Below are 15,805 nucleotides of genomic sequence, written 5' to 3'. Positions count from 1 at the left end.
CCTTAGAGATCACATTTCAACACGTGGATATAACTATAAGAGAAAAAGTGACCAAGACTTTCATGTTCCCAAAATTATTGCCATAATGAGTGAGTCTGACACATGACATCCCATGACTGTATGGAGCAAGTGAACATTCTTTTGTTTTTAAAACATGTAGTATATACATATATACATGCTTATACACATTACACTGACGTTAACTTTGTCCAAAGTTTTCATTTTGGTTTCAGACGAAAGTGTTTGGATTTCACCATTCCAGAAAGTCTCTCTCTGGGTGAGGATGTGAGAATGGGTCGAAATGATGACTTCCTTCTGTGTTTCTCTGGCAGTGCTGAAAACCAGACCAAAAGCTTCTGGTCTTCAGGTAAACAAATTGTTGATAGAGACTCCCTTCTCAAGAGATGCAATCGTCATGAATAGTGCTCACTGTACACAACAGTTTTACTTCCACAAGTGCCCAGAGCACACGAGCGAATGCTGGAGGGCACAGATGTGGGTGATTCTCCTTTAAGAGGGGCAGAAGGGATGAACACAGTGGCAGGAAACCTGTTCCTCAGCAGAAAGCCTTGCAAAATCTGAACATGACCCTATGTGAGGCTGGCTATTTGAGCACAGTCTTGGACAGGTCATGAGCATCTGAAGAGTGTGGAATGTTCTGCTAAGCCAAAGGTTGACTAGCAGCCTCTCCTTGGGGGAAAAGGATGGTCTAAAAGTAAACACTTATTAGAAATCTCACTAAACCTTGTTTTTTATATTAAGTCAGTTCTTCAAGGCAGAGAAGTGAGAATGGATAAAGGAGAAGGGTCCTAGGACCACTGAATTTTCCCATCTTAGAGCATCATTTTCTTTCTCAAAATACAGTAGAGAAACCACAGCTTAATCCCCCAGTCAAGCAGGAACTATATTTTCAACACAGTATATGCCAACATGTTCAGGTTCAGAGAACCCAGTGATAGTGGTTCCATTATATTCTCCACAGTAACTTTTCTCTTTTGTGAGATCGGGTCTAAGTAGGCCTTTGGGCTAAGCTACATGTGTATGCGGATCAGAGGCATATACCAGCATGCCTAGCTTCGTTACTACTTTTTATGTTTTCTGCCTTTTCAAGGTCAGTCAATAGCTCTAACATGGCTCTCTCCCATTTGTCTTCTATTCATGCCCTTACATGGTTCTCTTCGTCTGGTCTAACTGGAGCCATCTGTCTCTAGCCATCATACTGTTATGGTGGCCCATCTTGCTTCTTTCAAGCTAGCTCCATACACATCTGATTGTTACTAGGGAGTCTTTCCTGACTTGTGCTTTTCTCTTTTCAAAATGCCTGATTGTGCAGGACATTGAAAGGAATTCCTGAATTTTCTCAAGAGTGTAAATGACTAATTCAAGGCTGTTAACAGTTTCCCACTTAAACACACAAGTAGTAGGCCAGGATTGGTGGCTCACATCTGTAATCTTCGATACTTAAATCTGGAGGATGGTGGTTCCAAGTCCAACCTAAGCAGAAAAGTCTTGAGATCCCACCTTCAAAATAATCACAAAAGAAGGGCTGTATGTATAGCTTAAAGTGACTCTACAATCTGAGCAATAGCTGTCATAGTATAGGTCACTTTGTGCTTCTTGTACCACAGGGTCTTTAGTCCCAGGTTTGTACTAATAGCAACTCTTTAATTCCAACTTTGCGTATGTGAGTGTATGTGTACAACTTTACACACTCATGCACTTTTTGTGTACATTGAGTATTAATTAAGGTGCAGGTGCTTATGTTGCAGAGACTTCAAACAAATTTGAATCTTTCCAAATACAATGAACCATCAAGAATTCTACCACTGTCATTATTCAGTACAAAGTTTCCATTTCCAAAATGCCATTTCGCTAGATGGTGTTTATCTATCCAAATTTACTTAGTCTTTCCTCTAGTTGACCCTCATCCTTCCATACCATTGTACATCCATACACTCCCCAGATTATTGCTTATAATGATCATACCATGTTCCTGAAATAAGGATTCTTTAGTGAAAGAATTAGCATTTAATTGTTAGCAAGTCACCTTCTTCAGTAATAACTCACAACGAGCTTAAAGTTCTACCCTTAATTTGGTCGGGCTAGGTGGACACAGCATAATAAAATGGACAAAACATCATTTCAATGTCAGGTAGAGCACTATGGGACCTGACCTCATACCAATTTGTGCTAAACATGGCCCTCACAGGTGAGGGCAGAATACCTTTTTGTCCTTGTGGGACTCCTGAATTTCAGGGAAGCAGGACGCTGAGACTGAGCCCAACCCTTACACTTCTCAGATTGCTGGCCAAGTTTCAGAAAAACTCAATAATCTGCTCAAGGAAGGTATGCCAAGGTACAGGTGAAGAAAAGACAGGAGCTAAAAATTTGGCATGGGATTTCTGAGAAGACACCTTTATACTTACTAAGAACTTAGGGCTTTTATAAATGGCTCAGGATTGGTTGTGGTCAGACAGTGTGGGTATGCAAGCCAATGAGGGGACTGGCAATTTCAATACAGTGTCATACAATAGTGACAAAAAGAGAATAACCCCAAATGGGGCTTCACTAATCATCTACCTGATATCAAAGTATTGTGTCTGACCAGTACTGAGTGTGAACCTGGACTGCTGGGCATAGGACATAGGATGTGAATTGAGTTATAAATGGAGGGATGGGTTGATGAAAATAATTGTCAAAAGCAACAGTACACTCACATCTACCGGGGATCAGTCATAAAGGGACAGTGCACTCAACCATATGAACCCATTAGCACTGCTCATTCTTGGTTGCTGGCCAATCACTTCCTGGCTTATCAAACAGCATGCCATGTGGCAATGGTTTGGTGGACACAGAGGGCTAGCATATAAATATCAGTGAATACCTGGCATGGTAGTGGAGAGAACCAAGTCTTGGCCACCCTGCACTGCTCATTCCCAAGGTTCTCAGCCTGTTAGCTCCTTGTGGCAAACTCACTTCTCCGATGGGAACAGGTGCTGCCTGCAGGCCTCCCTGTTTTGCGCTCCAGGTCTCAAAAGTCCCCCAAAGGCTGGTCTAAAAGTGTGGGATCCTAATGCAGGCAAAGCCCAAGTGTTGGAAGTTCCAATTCATAGCAGTGACAGGGTGCTGCAGAGCTCTGTAATGTGTTGTACTTCCAAGGGAAGGAGGCACTGACTGTTGGTACATGAATGCAACAGGGTTTCCTGATCCTCCCTGCCCAACAGCAGCTGTTCTGGCTTGAGCAGTACAAAGGAATGAGGCATGAGACACCTTGGGGACAAGCACCCACCAGTAGAAGGGTGGCTAGGGCAGGTACATCTACAAAGAACAGTGCCAGTACTGGGGGCTGTGCTCTTTTATCAACTTCTCCACATTTCACTTTTCAAAAACATCTTAGACTTTAGAGTAAGTTTCAACCTATGGACAATTTACATTAGTGTTTCTCTGGACTGTCCCAGCTCTCCCTCAATGCACATGTCATAAAACATATGAATCAAAGCCAGAACATTTCGACTGAAGTCAGATTAGTCACTAAACACAAACCCTATGCCAACCTCACCATTGCCTACTTCTGCCCACCCTTCTCTCACTCAGGAGTCTATCTGGCCCTGCAGATTCCTGCTCTCTTTCCCTTTGAGGAACAAAAGTGCCCACCATACCTCCATGGTTAGACATCGTGAAGGGTTCCACTCAGCATTTGCTGTCTTTGTAGGCATACATTGTCGAATGTCAACAGACTCTTCCTCTTTGCCAGCAGTCCACAGAGCAACATATGCTACAGTCATCTCAGCGAATCTCACTGGGACACGAGTTCACCAAGCTTACACTTGTTCATGGTACTCGTGTTAGAAGTCAGAGTCTTGTACTTAATAGGTAGGTGACCTATACTCCAATTTTGTGCTGGTCATTTTTAAGTTGTGATCTTGCTTCCTATCCAGGTAGATGCCAGGGCCTGGACTCACCTATTTTAAGCTTCCTATTTTAATGAAGTTGATATGCATCCCTAGCTTAAGAGGAGATGTCACCCACTTTTTGGCTTGGGTTGGCCCTGAATAATGATCATCCACATCTCAGCATCCTAAATAGTTAGGATTACACAGGCGACTCACAGCTCCAATGTGCCTTCCTTCTCAACACTACCCACTCAGCAATGACTGACAGTTTTCTCTCCTGTTACTCTTACCCTCTGGAATTTCAGAGAAGAGACACACATTTTCTTCTTCATTGTACTCTAATTGCTCCCAAGATTGCCTGAAATTGTACTGTCTATCTCCCCTCATTGTAGGCTCCATAAGGAAATGATACCCCCAGATCCTGGATGTTTATGCATGAGGAGGTAGGTCCCAGTGACACAGAGGTAAACTTAGTTATGAACCCCAAAGGGAAGTCCTGCTACTCCATCTGTGGGCTGTCAGTTCCTTCTGCAACTCCCTCAGCTACTCCCTCAGCTACAGTCATCCTCCATGCACTCACCACACTGATGGGTATGAAGACAGCATCATGCCAATTGGCCAGGTCAAACTCCGGGCACCCAGTGATGGAGCTGGAGGAGTTGCACTTGTCCCCCTATCCAACCTGACATCCAGTCCCTCCCTTCAACAGGGTTCAATCTCTGTGGATGCTCCTCTCTACAAACTCTCTCAGTCTCTCTCTAGAAGTAAGGAACAGGTATATGTAATTGAGAAAAAGCAAACACAATCTCTCATCATGAATGGGCTAATTTAAATAGTGAAAAAACCCACAAATTTATACTGAACCCCTCTCCCCACTTCTTTTATTTATGTACAAATCTCGAGGCTCCTCATGGGAGGAATGGCCTCCTGGGAAGGATCACAGCACTACCTGAACCAAATAGATTTGATGAAATGTCCCCAGAGAACACACTGGATACTCTGAGTAGAACAACACACAAACCACAGATTTTAAAGAAATTGTCTAAAATAATTTTTTAACCAAGGTACTCACAGATGCCCCTCCCATAATCTTGGGAAAGATAACAGTAGAGCAGCCATCTGGATCCTGTCCAAAGTGGTTATAGGGTGTTTGGAACCAAGCGATTTCCTTGGCCCAATCCACATCACAAAGAGGCAATATGGATGCTCCTACTCCAATGGCTGGGCCCTTTACTGCTACAATATTAGGCTTCTTAAACTGAATGAAAGTATTCACTAAATTTCTAAATTAAAAAATATAAATGGGGAACAAGTAATAACATTGCATGTGTGAGCAGATGACAAAAATCTATTCTAGATTGCAAGTTGCCAAACAGAAAACGTGCAAATCATAAAAGCTAAGATTTGTTAAAAAGCCTTCTCCCAGAAAAGGTAGACTGTGGATCTACTGGTTGCATGCCTGGATATCACGCAAAGGTGGCTGCTCCCACCGGTTGTAGATGACATAGCCAGAAGTGCTTTGGGTATTTACAGTGGCTCTTGGCCACTCTGACCATTATATGTAGCATTTCCAACTTTCTCTTTGAATACCCAAGGATCATACTGACTTTAGGGCGTTCTTGTGTTGAAGAAAGAAAATTCAGAGTGAACTTGGCACCAAGATTGTCTGGTAGTGACTAAATGGTATTGACTAAGGGTAATAACCTGCCCCTGCTAGGAGACTTTACACATTGAATCTGGAAACAACGGGTATTTTCTAAGGTCTTATAAACTGAACTAAATTAACTTAGGGATATGGAGCTAGGCTAATTTAAGACATGAGGTTGGAAAGAAACATCATCAAACATCCCAATGCCTGTATCCCATTATGTGTTGGTGGATGCTACTGGCACAGGAGATTGGAGAGCAAAGCAGGCTTGGGGGAAGGTGGCCTTTGCAGGGGACAAGAAATTGACACAAAGCACAGCCAATGCTTTGTTGGAGTTTGTTTTTACAAGCTTTGTAGTTCCAGGGAGGTTGATGCTTTACTATATAGGGAATCTGCTTCTTCCTCCCCTGCCATATAGCTGATTCTGTTTTCAGAGGTGGTTTCTTGTTCTGATTTCACACAGTAGAGGAAAGCATGAACTTATACCTACATATATACAAAGTGATTCTTTTTATGTAGTTTGATTCTGACCATTGAAGAACAACTACAAGTTTTCATATACAGAGTTCTAAGTCAGGGCTTTACTGAAAACAGCCATTGAGACACTTCCTACTAATTCCCCATCCTCTGAACACTATCAAGATGGAATATAGTCCTGCATCTCCCCTTGCCCCCATGTACCTCCCCACCACAAGTCCTGAGGGTTGAACTCAAGATCTGTTTAGTTGGCTGGCATTTGACTATTTGAATCACACTTCGAGTCCTATCTTCACTAAGCACATGGAGGCTCAATTTTTACAGAGATTTCTTTTTTGGGGGAGAGGGTCTGGTCGTAGGACTTGAACTCTGGGCCTGGGCACTGTCCCTAGCTCTTCAGCGCAAGGCTAGCGTTCTACCACTTAGGCCACAGCGCCATTTCTGGCTTTTTTTCTTTTTGCGTATGTGGTTCTAAGGCATCAAACCGAGGGCCTCAGGCATGCCAGGCAAGTGCTCTACCACAGAGCCACCATCCCAGCCTTTAACAGACTTTTCAAATTGAGCTTTCCAAGATTGTCTGGATGGATTTTAGACATTTGAGTAGCTAGGATTACAGATGTGAACCACCTGTATCCCTCTAGATTATATTGTAAGGAGGGAGGTTGGGAGGTTTATAAAGAACACAGGAGTACAGGGCTTGCAGAAGAAGATTCCAGCAACTGGTGTGAGGTGTAGTCCATTAGGTGAGGCCGACCTCATCTCAACTTTGCCATTTTCCCCCAAGGTTAGTACTGTTTTTACAGTGCAAGAATTAATTATTTTAAATTAGCAAGCTACACTAATATCTGAGTATTCCAAATGAGATGGCACAGGCCTTGTTAGAAAGTTCACACTGCGGTTTAATGATAAATCTGTGGTGCATAAAGACATAAGAATCAAAAACTGTCCACTATTCCATGCTTTTCCCATGATATATTTGTACATATATAAAAAATTCTGGTCTCAAAGTCTATGATGAAAATCAATACCAGGATTGATACAGGGTTGATACATTGTTTTATAACTGCAATTTCTATTTTTGCCTGGTGTGATAATAATGTCAAATGAAGTTATGTCTCTGTTTTAGAGATCCATGCTAAATTTACCATCAGCCCTCCTCAGAGGAAGAGTGCCATGATGATGTGTGAATTCATTTGTAAATATGAGTTGAACAGAAACTCAATTTGTTAAAACACAGCGACCCATCAAAGCTCTGTAGAAATGACCTGTCAGGAGAGACCTCTCCAGGCCACAAAGCTGTAGTTTCATGAATTACAAAAATCCAGCTGCAGTACATCTAGCGGTAAGAGATCATGATGGACCTAAAGAGGAAAATGTGTACAACTTTGTTAAGTATATATAGGGTTTTGTTTGCTATCCATGGGTCTTGAACATAGGGCCTGGCGACTGTCTCTGAGCTTCTTTTTTATTGTGAAAATACCATACAGAGGGGTTACAATTACATGGGCAAGATAATGAGTACATTTCTTATCAAGCATTGTTGCCTCCTCCTTTGTTTCCCCATACTATCCCTTCCCTTCTCTACCCCACACACCCTCCTACCACCACCACCCCACCCACCCCAGTCCCTCACCCGACCAAATTTGTAAAGTTTGTTTTTCAACATAACGTCTTGTACATCTCATTGTTGTAATGAGTCCAACTCTAACCCAATTTAAACGATTTGTTTTTTTCCCTTCCCCTCCACAAATTATATAAACATCAAATACAGTGAAAGCAGGGCTTATACCATGGTGGAGGTACATACAAAGCAATAAAGAAATCATCTTTTAAGTATGTTGGAAACAATCACAAGAAAGAAAAAAAGACATTTGAATCCTTATCTTGGAGTTCATTTGAACTAACATCAACTTGTCTGACAGTTTCTGTTTGTCTTAGACATATACTAGTTATTGCAAATAAGGGAAACTATGGGACCTATATTTCTTTGGGCTTGCCTTACTTCACTTAATATAATTTTTTCCAAGTCTTTCCATTTCCTAACACATGGGACAATGTCATTCTTTCTGATGGAGAAATAGAATTCCAAGGCTAGTCTTCTACCGAGTTCCAACAACACTTCCAGTTTTTCTGAGTAGTTTATTGGAGATAAGAGTCTTATAGACTTTTTTTTTCTGGGCTGGCTTCAAACTGCAATCCTCAGATTTCAGCCCCCTGAGTAGCTATGATTACAGGCATGAACTAACAGGCTCCTGGTTTCTATATCTATATCTATATCTATATCTATATCTATATCTATATCTATATCTATATCTATATCTATATCTATATCTATATCTATATCTATATCTATATCTATATATATCTTTAAGAACTTACAATTAAAGCCCACAAAGATTAAAAGGTGCACAATGCAGTATACTCAATTTTTATTTTTTCCCACTGGTTCATCGGTTAACTGAGTTAAAGATTTGCCGCAAAATTAGTTTATGAAGACAGAATTCCTTCTGCAAAGACCCTTGACATGGTTAGATAATAAGTCAGACCCTCATAGAAGGGAGTAGGAATTGTCTCGGAAAACCAGGCAACAAGATCTGAATTAGGAAGTAGTGTGCTGCCTTCCTCAGCTTACTCAGCTTTATTATCTGAAGAAGGAAGGATTGAGTGGGAAGAGGTCAAGTTCTAGGGGCAGTTTTGGGGTTTATTTTGCTCTCTCTCCAAATCCTCTAGTACCGGACTGCTGAGTAATAGCCTCTTCCTTTGAAAACTCCCCACGTTATCTCACTCTATCATGAGAGGAGATCTCACTTCTGTGGAGAGGAGCTTGCTTTTGCATCCTTCAGACACATAGTCTGCAGACATCAAAAGACCAATGCTACAAATGGAACCCAAGCTACTCAGTTTTATAAATGATGTAAGGGCCATTTTATGACAATGAATCTGCAAACTGACCATCATCAATCCAATAGTTGAAATAGCAGCCCTAGACAGTGGATGATGTAAGATGTTATTTGATCTGCATTCTCACTTCCCTTCCTTTCCATTTTGGATATTTGCCACAATGTGGATCTTAGCATCAAAAAGTTTAAGAAATTGAGACATGACCCCAGAGAAATAAGCAAAAAAAAATATACAGAAAGATTGTTTTGTGTAATGTCCTCTTAGGCAAATAAAGTTTTTTTAAATAAAATGAGTAAGAAAGAAAAAGGTTAAGTGAAATTGATTTAAATAAGTATTTTTTCTGATTCTCCCATATTCCATTAAGAAAAATTCTCGTGACAAAAATAGATTCACTCAAAGCAGCAATAACGCAGGTTTTGCAGAAGCACAATGTTTCTGTTTCCTATAATATCAGCTGAACCTTCTATGGGAGCCAGGAGAAGAACATGGCAGTGGGACGCTGGTAGAAAAAGTAGGAGTGAGGATCTGATGAAAACATGCATCGAAACTCACCTAAAAGTGCAAGAGATGCGGTTTCTGCTTAACTATATGTATCTATCATTTTTCTTTTTCTAATCCCAGTTCTACAAGCCTCAGCCACTGTCAAGGTCAGATGTACAAAGTCACCACAGAAGACAATGGTGTGTGTGTGTGTGTGTGTGTGTGTGTGTGTGTGTGTGTGTGTGTGTGTGTGTGTGTGTGTGTGTGTGTGTGTGTGTGTGCGTGCGTGTGTGTGTGTAAAAAGTGAGGCTTAAAGTCATGCAACATATCCTAAACTATGGTTTAACAATAAGCAGTGTCCACACATTGATATGAGGTTTTGAAAGTCTAGAGCAGAATTATATCCACTGATTAAGGTTTATAATTTCAAGTCAAGTAATAAGGCAGTGCCTTCTAGTACTACATCACAAAACTCCAATTAAAGAACCCAGAATAATAATGGGATTATAGCATTTCAAACCACAGGCATGTTATTCTGGGGAATAATAGAGATGAGGAAGACTGAGGTCCCAGGCTAGTCTAGGCAAAGTGTTAACAAGAAGACCTTATCTCAAGAAATACTTCTGGCTAGGTGGTTCATGCCTGCAATCCCAGCTCTGAGGGAGGTGTATGGACTCAATGCCCCAAAATTACTTTAAATACTGAAAACAAGAAGGGGGCTGGTGGTTTGGTAGAGTGCATGCCTAGCATGTATAAGGCTTTGAGTCCAATCAAACAACAATACTATAAAAAAGCAAACAAATGTAAGATGTGTTCATTAGATGGATTCTAATACCTATGCAAGAAGCCATAAAAGTACGGCTTCTTTCCACTCTATAAGAAATATTTTGAATTTGGTGAAGTTATGAGAAGTGTGCAGCACAAGTTCTATGCAGCTGTACATTATCTATACAGCACTCTTAATCACCATGCCTGAGACTTGCTGGATTTCACTTAGACTTAAAATCAGTTATTGGCCTCTGGTAAGCAGACATTTATGTCAGACCCATAGAAAGAGCAGATAAGTTGATTGAGTCAATTGAGTTAAATGATAGACATCTGGAAACAACCTGCTTAAACTGTATACAAAGGAAAACCACCAACACTAGAACTTAATATTTGGTTATTCCCAGTGCAAATTGAGATGTGTGCAGTTGTAGAGCTTTCCTGGCCTTTGCATGCTGGCTTTTCAGATACTACTCAATGTGCATGCATAGAAAGCTTCATTGCTGTGTGCTCTGCCACAACACTAAGACCATTAGTGTTGTAGGATGATAGGGAAACTCCTCACAGAACACAACATAGCCATTGTTATCTTGCACGAATAAGAAAGCTGTCAAGCTGGGCACCAGTGGCCCATGACTGTGAACCTAGCTACTCAGGAGGCAGAGATCTAAGTATGGCAGTTAAAAACCAGGCTGGACAGGAAAGCCCTTGAGATACTTATCTCTAATAAACCACCAGAAAACTAGCAGTGGCACTATGGCTCAAGCGATAGAGAACTAGCCTTGAGCCGAAGAGCTAAGAGACAGTTCCTAGGCCTAGAGTTCAAGACCAATGACCAACAAAACAACAAAAAAAAAAGAAAGAAAGGAACAAAGAATAAAGAAAGAAAGAGAAAGAGAGAGGAAAGAAAGAAAAGAGAGAGAAAGAAAGAAAGAAAGAAAGAAGGAAAGAAAGAAAGAAAGAAAGAAAGAAAGAAAGGAAGGAAGGAAGGAAGGAAGGAAGGAAGGAAGGAAGGAAGGAAGGAAGGAAGGAAGGAAGGAAGGAAGGAAGGAAGGAAGGGAAAATTGAAAAACAGAAAGACACCTGTCAAGATGAGAGCTATGGCAAAGCTTCAGCCTCTGCAGATAAAGACATCCTGACCTGGGAGATGGCTCAAGGACAGAGGAATTGCTCTTAGTAAGAGAAAAATTTTCCACTGAGCACATACCACTACAATGCAGCAGATGCCCAGCACTTGCCTACTGCCCCAAGTCCGTGTGGCCAGAGTCATTAGCAGCCTAGCTGCCAAGTCCCCTCTGCTTACCACCTCCTGGGAACATTGTGGACCAGCTCAGAAGGAGGTTTCAGAAGAGCATAAAGAGCCATGCAGCAAAGCAGTGGTGCAAAAGCACAAAGCACATGTCTCTCACCTCTGGGTTTACAGTTATTCTCAGATGATTTGTGGATAACAAGACTTGGGGGAAGCTTCCTGAAATTACTCTGTATCCATAGGCACTCTTTGTCTGCCTCACACTGAAAGGCAACAACTTGTCTAAAGGCTGGTCTCCTCTGTTGCCAATAAATTCCTTTTCCCAGTCATCACTCCTGTAACAGACATATGTATGTTGGCTGATAGCACATCCTTGAATAGAGATGTACCTGCCAAGGTTTTGAAATCACAGTGGTCTGTGAAGTCCTATCACCAGTTGTCTTCCACTATCATCTCAGAATTAGACCCAAAGCGGGTTGCAATTCCAGGACTTATCAACAAAACACTGTCCATATGAGAACCTTGTCAAAGTCTACTTAAAGATACCTTTTAGTTTAATTCTATGTCTGACAGAATAACCACCCCCTACTTTTTTGGTCTAGGATATGTACAGCTCTAAACTGGGAGACTTTTAGAGAATGAGATTAGAGAGAATGGGTCTTCTGGACAGGATCTGCTATAGGTATGACAAGGTGGAAGGAAAAAGGAAACAGCGTAAGGAAATATGATTAACAAGGCCGAAGTGGTCAAAAGAAATCTCTCCAATGCAAGAAGGTCCTTCTGACAAACCTGTTCTTGTTGGGCCATGGCCTGGTATGGTGGTGCCACTATAGACTCTGGTCCCATTAGAGCAACATACATGTCAGGGCTTCTTCATTCCAGGGCCTAGGATGACTACGAGAAGTTCATTCCCTGTTCCTACCTCTGCTTTCTAAAAGGGTACATACATCAAGGGGCTCTCTTCTTTCCCGCTACAAACATTCTACCAGTGTTCCCTCATGACACAACTCTTCAGTGCTAATCTGGGTTTTTTTCCATGAGTCCTAATATTTTGTCTTCTGAGCCTAACATTTGTTTTTTGTTTTTGTTTTTTGTTGATATTTTATTTTTTTACATTTTATTTTTATTTTATGTTTTTTCTTGCTGCAAAAATTAATTTTATTTAATGTGCAAATACTATACAGAGTTGTTACAATTACATAGGCAAGATAGTGAGTACATTACTTATCAAGCATTGTAGCCTCCTCCTTTGTTTACCCTTCCCATCCATTCCCATCCTCCGTGCCCCCCACCCAATCCCCCTCCCACAAGTTGTAAAGTTCGTTTTTGACATGACAAATTGTACTTCTCATTGTTACAATAGGTCAACCTGTATCCTTATTTGAATAACTTCTTTTTCCCCTGCCCCTCCACAAATTATACCGACATCAAATATAGTGAAAGCAGGGGTTATACTGTGGGGGAGGGACATACAAAGCAACAAAGAAATAATCTTATAATTGGGTAAGAAACAAATGCATGAAAGAAAAAAAAAACATATAAAATACATATCTTAGGGTTCATTTTCCAAACATCTCCTTATCTGACCTTTTCTGCTTGACGCATATATATACTAGATATTGCAAATAAGGGAAATCATGGGACCTATGTTTCTTTGGGCTTGGCTTACTTCACTTAATATAATTTTTTTGAGTCTTTCCATTTCCTAACAGATGAGGCAATGTCATTCTTTCTGATGGAGGCATAGAATTCCATTGAGTATATATACCACATTTTCTTGATACATTCATCTACTGAGGGGCATCTGGGTTGGTTCTAGATCTTAGCTATGGTAAATAATGCTGAAATAAACATAGTTATGCTGGTAGCTATAGTGTGGTCTTGTTTGTAAACATTTGGGTAAATGCCCAAAAGTGGGATTGCTGGGTCATAGGGGACTTCTATGTGGTGTCTTTTGAGGAACCTCCATACTACTTTCCAAAGTGGTTGAACAACTTTACACTCCCACAAACAATGAAGTAAGGTTCCCTTCTGTCCACATCCCCTCTAGCAACTATTGTTATTAGAGTTCTTGATTTTTGCCATTCTAACTGGTGTGAGTTGGTATCTCAATGTTGTTTTGATGTGCATTTCTTTTTATGGCTAGGGAGGTTGAGCATTTCTTCCTGTGTCTATTGGCCATCCTTCTTTCTTCTTCAAAGAAGTTTTTCTTTAAGTCTTTAGTCCACTTATTTATTGGGAAGTTGTTTCTTTAAGGATTTGTTGTTGGGGGATTTAATTTTTTGTGTTCGAAGTATATTTTAGATTTGAGACCCTTGTCCGTTGTATGACTAGTGAAGATCTTCTCCCAATCCGTGGGCTTTCTATTGATCTTGCTAGCTATGTCCTTTGTCATGCAGAAGCTCTGCAACTATATGGAATCCCATTTGTCCAACATTTCTTTGATTTGTTCTGTTTCTGGGTCTCTATTAAGAAAATTTCGGGCAGCGCCAAGGAGACCTAGGGTTTCTCCTATTCCATCCTGTAATGTTTTCAGTGTCTGCTTTGACTCCGAGGTCTTTGATCCATTTGGAATTGATTCTGTTACATGGTGATATATAAGTATCTAGCTTTAGTTTTCTACAAGTAGTTAACCAGTTTTTCCAGCACCATTTACTGAAGAGGCTGTCTTTGTTCCATTCTATTTTTTTATCTCCCTTATCGAAGATTAGATGTCTATAGGTCTGTAGGTTCATTTCTGGGATTTCAATTCAATTCCTTTGGTCCTGAGGTCTGTTCTTGTGCTAGTAACAAGCTGTTTTGATTACTATGGCTTTATAGTAGAGTTTGAAATTTGGTATTGATATTCCTCCAGCAGTGTTCTTTCCGTTGAGGAGTGTTTTTCCTATTCGGGGTCTTTTATTGTTTCATATGAATTTTTGGATTGCCTCTTCTATTTCCTTGAAGAATTAGGTTGGAATGTTGATAAGTATCACATTGAATTTGTAGATAGCCTTGGGAAGTATTGCCATTTTCACGATGTTAATCTTTCCAATCCAGGAGCATGGGAGTTTTTCCCATTTTCTAAGTTCCGTTTTTATTTCATTTTTCGTTTTTGAAGTTTTCATCATAGAGGTCCTTCACTTCTTTGGTTAAGTTAATTCCTAGGTATTTTATTTTTTGTGGGGCTACTACAAATGGAGTTGCTTTCTTAATTTCAGCCACACTTTTCTAACATTTGTTACCTTTTCCTCCTTTTGGTGCTGGGGACTGAACAGAGAGTCTTGTGCATGCCAGGGATGTACTCTACCTTTGAGTTGCATCTTCACCCAGAGCTTTGTGTATCATACTAGTCAAGGACTCTATTAAGTATTTGATACAATTACCAAGGTACATGAGAATAAGGGAGATGCTGCACTTAGCATTTGGACAAAATAATCACCCTGTCTATAGGAGTCACCTCAATGTTGGCTTGTGTGGCAATGAGTGCAGACCTCTGGCTGGGAGGAAACAAAAGCCATGCCTGAGAAATATATGGTGATCTACTTATATAATTATCAAGAAGAGTTTTCTGAGGGGTGAGGCAAGAGTTATTAATTGTGAAACAAGAACTACTTCGTCAAGAGTGTAAACTAATAATCCAAAGCCACCAGAAAAGGCTCATAAATGAGTATTTAAGAGAAAACAAAAAAATATTCTTAGTTATTTGTTGTTGGGGGAATTAAATTTTTTGACTTCCAAGTATATTTTAGATATGAGACCCTTGTCCGTTTTATGGCTAGTAAAGATCTTCTCCCAATCTGTGGGCTTTCTATTGATCTTGCTAGCTATGCCGTTTGCCATGCAGAAGCTCTGCAACTTTATGCAATCCCATTTGTCCAATCTTTCTTTGATTGGTTGTGTTTCCTGGTCTCTACTCAGAAAATTCCGGGCAGCGCCAAGGAGACCTAGGGTTTCTCGTATTCCATCCTGTAATGTTTTCAGAGTGTGTGCTTTGACTTCGAGGTCTTTGATCCATTTGGAGTTGATTCTGGTGCAGGGTGATATATAAGGATATAGCTTTAGTTTTCTACATGTAGTTAACCAATTTTGCCAGCACCATTTACTGAAGAGGCTGTCTTTCTTCCATTCTATTGTATCAAATCCTCAAAGAAACAACTGCCCAATAAATAAGTGGGCTAAAGACTTAAAGACAAACTTCTCTGAAATAGAAAGAAGGATGGCCAATAGACACATGAAGAAATGCTCAACATCCCTAGCCATAAAAGAAATGCAAATCAAAACAACATTGAGATACCACCTCACAACAGTTAGAATGGCAAAAATCAAGAACTCTAACAACAGATGCTGGAGGGGATGTCGACAGAAGTGAACCTTACTTCATTGTTGGTGGGAATGTAAACATGTTCAACC

Source organism: Dipodomys merriami, unplaced genomic scaffold (genome assembly GCF_024711535.1).
Source record: "Dipodomys merriami isolate MVZ:Mamm:240054 unplaced genomic scaffold, mDipMer1.0.p SCAF_807, whole genome shotgun sequence".
Taxonomy (NCBI): Eukaryota; Metazoa; Chordata; class Mammalia; order Rodentia; family Heteromyidae; genus Dipodomys; species Dipodomys merriami.
Note: the sequence above shows the minus strand (reverse complement) of the source record.